We start from the raw sequence: 6140 nt of genomic DNA on the forward strand, positions 1-6140 counted from the left end.
GATCGGACCGACATTGTTTTCAATCGGGCCCCGTGTCTAAGAATATTAGGTGTCGGCGTCAACGGGACCGGATAACGCTATCGCGTTCCACTCCTAAAGGCAAAGCTTAAGCGTCTTCCAAGTTTTTACCACAGGTCGCAAACACTCATAGCTTAAAATATCTGACCATTTTTCATTGAGTAACCTTAAAATCCGGCACCTTATATTGATGACAAATGCAGACCTTCTGGATCACACTATAATTAAACATCTCATCGGCTTGTAGTTACCTTGTGCTTCATATATGTCTACAGTGGTTTCGCCTTTGCTGAACTATAAGTTACGCTTATTACCATTCTTTTAATTATGCAGTTGATTACGTGTTTTTAGAGCGAAGCTGTATACTTGTAACCCCCCCCCCCCCCCCAATACGTTTGTCGTGTCCGCGGGCAAAAATTTGGGCCGATCCTGGAAGTTGTGCAGTAGCGGGCCGACCCGCGGCGGAGGCGAAGCAGGCTTCAAGCACTCCGCCAATAATAATAATAATAATAATAATAATAATAATAATAATAATATTATTATTATTATTATTATTATTATTATTATTATTATTATTATTATTATTATTATTATTCTAATGATGTTTATGGCAGTAATAATAAGAATGATAAATGAAATGAAATCAAAATGCAATGTTTCAAGTCGACGGGTATACGGCAATCGTTTGTGAACAGCACATGAACTCACGAGCAAGAGGCATTATCATATATGCAAAGGACAAAATCTATGTACAGCCATACACCCCTGACTCGCAAGAGGACAACGCCACCGACTAGGGGGAGGGGGGTATATCTGTGCCGTACATACGAGACGCAATTGTGATATCCACTGTGTATATATCTCTAGATACATCCAAATGTGGTGTAGAAAAGTTCTTGACCACGCACTTTTCATGGTTTAGCGGTGATGACACAACCCCTGTGATCATCGTCGGAGACTTCAGCGTGGACATTGCAAAATCACACAAAAGACTAATCACACTAAGTATGTGCTAGTAGAGTTTGGTTTGAAGTGCCACACCAATCGAAGTCACTCTTCTCAATAACGTTCGTGTATAGATTTAACTTTGACCAAGATGCGAAGTTTTGTAGCCAAACCAATCCGTGTATATCACAGTGATCACAAAGATATCGTCGCCACCACTACGCAATGGTACGGAACAGTAAAACATTATTCTTGTCCTTCGGAACGCCCATCACCCAATGATGAAAATAAACACGTGTAACCTTGTCTAACCCTCTGTCATGTGCTACAGCTTCGCTGGTCATTTTCCTTCATAAAGTTATACGGCTCCCCATATTTTTTTTTTTTTTTAGAAGTGCCTTACCGATTCATGCCATATGGTAGTAATGAGTCTGCGAATGCCTTATACGCGATCAGTTTAAAGTTTCCTGGAATTTTTAAAGATCGCCTGTTACACGAGAATTGTGCTATATGCCGCATGCGGTATTTAAAAATTCCAGAGAACTTATATATGATCACCCCCTATACTGAGAGTTTCACATTGATGGGAGCCTTGCCTCCCAGGTTACACAAATGAGTTAATACAGCACTCAGTCTTTTACAATTGTGAAGAATATCGCCGTACCATGCAAGGTGTTGGTCAAAAACTAAACCCAAGTATTTTACAGTAGTCTCCGGAGCTAAAGCTCAAGAAGCGCAATGCTTGAGATAAGAACTATGCTGGAAAATTTGCCTGGTCACGGTGATTATCCTGTAGGCATTCTTAAAACACAGTAACTTAGACTTCCGTATTTGACTTAAACGCAAAAAACAGAAGGACGCAAGAATCAAAGACTAGACAGGACGAGCGAATTCTTCCAAACTCGCCCAAATTTCAGTTCTTCTAAACGTAGTACTTGATCAAAATAAATTTAGTTTTGTTGAAACAATTCCGGAACCTAAGATACATCTGTTTGAAAACGGCTGAATCACGTTTCCTGGTCACCAGTGTCAAGTGCGATCCACATTCCGTCTGCGTACTGAAATAGCCTTGTTGTTAACTGCACAAGAGAAAGATCCGACACATATATGTTAAAGAATATAATAGCTAGCGTACTTCTCTGAGGTACCTTATATTTTATTACCTTGAAGTCGCTATAGATATCTTCTACCTTGACGCATTGCGTCTGTCGTCTGTCGTAGAAATAATTCACAAGGAACTTGTTGAATTGTTCGCCCAAGCCTGATGCGTGTTTTTTTTAACATTAATTTGTTGTCAGTTGTGTCAAACGCTGTTGTCATAACTTACAAGAGCGCTAAAACCACGTGATTGTTCTAAATTGAGCTAATGATGAAATCTGAAAATTGCTCCAGAAGAGAAGTAGCGTTTTCGCTCTTTGTAAACAGAAATTGAAAAGAACTGGTTAGCGAATATTGTTCAAAAAATAATCCTATAGTTGATGATATGTGTTCTTTCACGATATGAGTAAGTGCTGATACCACTTATATTGCCCTATAGTTCCCACACTAACTTGGACTTTGGACTTTTGCAAACAAGTCTCACGACCGGCATTTTCATTTTCTTTGGTATCTCTCCGGTATGAATTACTCCATGCAGTATTTTTAAGAGAACATTTTTCAGCTCACTAAAGATGCAGTAAAGGTTGCGAATACGAATTATATCACAGCCAGCAGGCTTCCATAATTTTACGGTGCTGATTGGATTCCATAACTCTTGCTTTTATATGTTCGGAAGATAGGCCGAGTTCACGCATATACGTTTAGGTTCATATTTCCTATCCTTATCTCTGTTTTCTTCCCTTAGCTTCACAGCAGCATTCAGAAAGCTATCGTTAAACTTATCTCGCACCGATTGCGCGCTCTAGTTTGGGAAACTTTTTCTTATCGTATGGTCGATGTGTGCGTGCTTCTACCTGCCGTAAAACACGTTGTGGGTCTAGATGGTGCGTAGCTTTGAAAAAATGAAGAACCAAGGGTGACGGTGCACTAGGAAGGAAAAAAGACAGGACAATGCGCCAACTGCCAATTAGGTTTTCTGCTAGTGATATGTTTTTGTTTGTGTTGCTTTCATTTATTGAGAACTGGAGTGGATAACTAGCGCCTTCTTGCTAACTCATTTTGTCAGTTACCAAATTTCTCAGAGACCAATATTAATATCGTGTTGCTGTCTTCAGGTTCTTTCCTGCATATGCGACATGATTTGTCTTTTGAGTGACACAAGTCTAGTATTTCGCTTCTCGCCCACTTGTTAACGCGATTTCATTGTCTTATTTTCACACTCTTCGTTGATCGTTTATATATGTCTCAAATATTTTCTATAAACCTGTACAAGCGTATGGGGTCAAATTGCAAAATCTAATTCCAGTTATATTTTTAATTAGTTCGCAAACTTGTGTATTGTCAATAATTTTCCTAGTGAGAGGGCTTCGAAACTTCCTGTTGTCATCCGCCATCACCACTAGTGCCAAGAAATGATGATCAGGCAAGTTGTGTACAATCACAGCAGATATGTAAAACTGCTTCGGCAAACACCATAACAATATGATCCATGCATGACTTTCTAACCTTCGAGCCCAAGTATTCCTCTTTAGTGTACTCGTTAATTCCGTAATACAAGCTATATTCAGCATGTAAGTTTGAGCAAGCATTTACGTCTCATCTGTGGATCCATGGATCCATTGCATAAATATTTATATCTTCAATTAGGACGAAGTATTTTTTTATTGTAGTACTCGTTAAAAAATAGTTGAGGTTCACCTTATTTAGGTTTGGTGGCCTGTAGATTGGACATAAATTGTATATCATAAGAAGACAACAAACACTAACACCAAGGACAACATAGGGGAAATTAATTTGTGCTTAATAAATGAAATAAATAAACGATAATTTAATGGAAACGGAAGTGGATGAAAACACAACTTGCCGCAGGTGGGTAACGTGCTGCGGTCGCTCAATTGGTAGAGCATCGCACGCGTAATGCGAAAGTTGTGGGATCGTTCCCCACCTGCGGCAGCCTACACACTTTCTTCCACACTTATATTCGATATCTTCGAAACGTTTTTATCACATGACAAAGAGTACAAAATTGTTATTCCTAATTACACATTGTACTCTTGAGTGCTGACTCTGTTTATTTAACCATCGTAAACGCAAAATAACGTTAAACATTGTTTTCCTACCAAGTGACCTCTGGCCTGGATCTAAAACTTTTACTGTTAGGTTCCCGTGCACGGAAGGCTCACATTTATTGCTTCCTACATTTAATCTGGTTGCTTATTTCGTGCTAAAACCAGTGTACTGCACTTCGATATCTGGCGTTACTTAACTTAGGGTGAAGGGACGTGTCCGCGAGTGGAGATATACGCCCTAACGCTAGGTTTCGGTCGTGACCCATGCGAGACACGTCTCCATTGAAACGGGAGCCTGATTCTGCTGCGACTGACGACGGCAATACCGCTGAGGCGTTAACCATCACTGCCTGAATCGTTACATAATATTCGGCTCGTTAACGTACGGGCGCATACAATCTAGGGAACTAGATCCTGCATTAAATATCGGCAGTCAGGACCGTCCGATGCTGTTTCGGAAATGAACATGCAGTTGCAACTAAGCATCCCATTTTTGTCGTGTTCCAATGCTTGTCTTCCTTTCTTGCGTTGTTCGTTCACATGAAGGAAATTACGTACAAGAGTGGGTGTGAGAAACGCCGCGCACTCGCAGCAGGCCGTCCTTATGCATACACAATCACGAAAGAAACATAGTGAGTGTTATCGGAACGCGTGTTCTTTACTTTTTATCCTGTACCCGTGGCCATGCGTACAGTGTACTAGAAGAGGTATAGTGCGCTCACATCGCGGCGGAGCTTGACACACTTCGTGTCGACGCCGACAGGTGGCGCGGTTCGCAGCGTCACGAAACTTTCCTACGCGTTGCGGTAAAGCGGCTATCGCGCGTTGCTGTTTTGACCGTAATCAAAGTAAAATGCACGACATGCAACACACGAAACTTCTTTTGGTGCACCTTCGCAGTGTGCACTAAACTAAATGACTATTGTTGCAGCTGATCTACAGATGGTCGGCGATGTTTTGTTGCCGGCAGCACGAATGAACTAACCTTGCTAGTAACACTGTTTAGTAATAGCTTGATACGGGCGCTGCAGACACCCTAGCTAGGGGCACTCGAGTGTTTTCTCCTGCTGATCGATAATAATTCGAGTCTGGTTTCGCCACAACGACCGTGCATCCGCGTTTCCAGCACCACCGCGCCGAATTTACCCACCACTTCGTTTTTCTATTTTTCTCAGGTAACGCGCGTGCAGCGCGGAGGTGTGTTGCACTAAAGCATACATTTTCACGTTGCCCCACCTATATCACACTCTTACACAAAGGTACACCTCTCGGGGTCTATATCTGGCACACAACGATAATCGTCATCTGTCTTGCTTGCGTTTCCTTTCTTGAAAACGCCGCGCCGCTACTTTCCGTCGGGAATGATATGCCATGCTTATAGCGCGCATGCCGTTCGTTACTGGGAAGTACCGGGCTCGCGGCGTTAAAGAAAGGCAATGCGGACAAGACAGATGACGGTTATCGTTGTGTGGCAAGATGCGACTCAAAGGGCGTAAACTTTTCTTAGAGTGCATGTTGCCCCGTCCACGCTTTTCAGCACGTTCTCTGCTTGTTCCTGATATTTGAGGCTGAGTTCCTTAATCGGTTGTCCCCTCATGTATACCTTGCAGTAAACATCAGTTGTCTGTCGCAGAGGAACACGACTACTTTATCGGACGTGGCAACGCCTTGTTTTAGGTTGGTCGACGTGGAATAAAGCACTCCGTCAAAGTTGGGGAGTTGATGTGAACTCCAGTACTTGAAAGGAGTCTTTAAACCAAAAAGAAACGACAACCAGTGTTGACGCTCTGCCGCAACGCCCTCCTCTCGCGCCGAGCCATGGTCTATCCCGGAAGCGCCGGGAGCAGCCGGGGAAAACTCCGAATAGTTATTGCCCAGTGCGCATCGGTTTGATTTCTTCGCAGGTGCTTTGTTATTTTCGCACCTTTTCCTTTTGTTCCTGGGCTTCTGTGTCTTCTTCGTCAGCTACTGTGGTAAATTCGGAAGTATCGTGGGAATAGCGTTTTCTCG

General features: G+C 42.4%; 1 pseudogene; it reads right to left on the reverse strand.

Moving 5' to 3' along the window:
• Window positions 1-431: 431 nt before the first annotated feature.
• Window positions 432-567, reverse strand: LOC126534963 (U2 spliceosomal RNA; annotated as a pseudogene).
• Between the last annotated feature and the right edge of the window lie 5573 nt (window positions 568-6140).

The sequence above is a fragment of the Dermacentor andersoni genome, chromosome 7 (assembly GCF_023375885.2).
Source record: "Dermacentor andersoni chromosome 7, qqDerAnde1_hic_scaffold, whole genome shotgun sequence".
Classification (NCBI taxonomy): Eukaryota; Metazoa; Arthropoda; class Arachnida; order Ixodida; family Ixodidae; genus Dermacentor; species Dermacentor andersoni.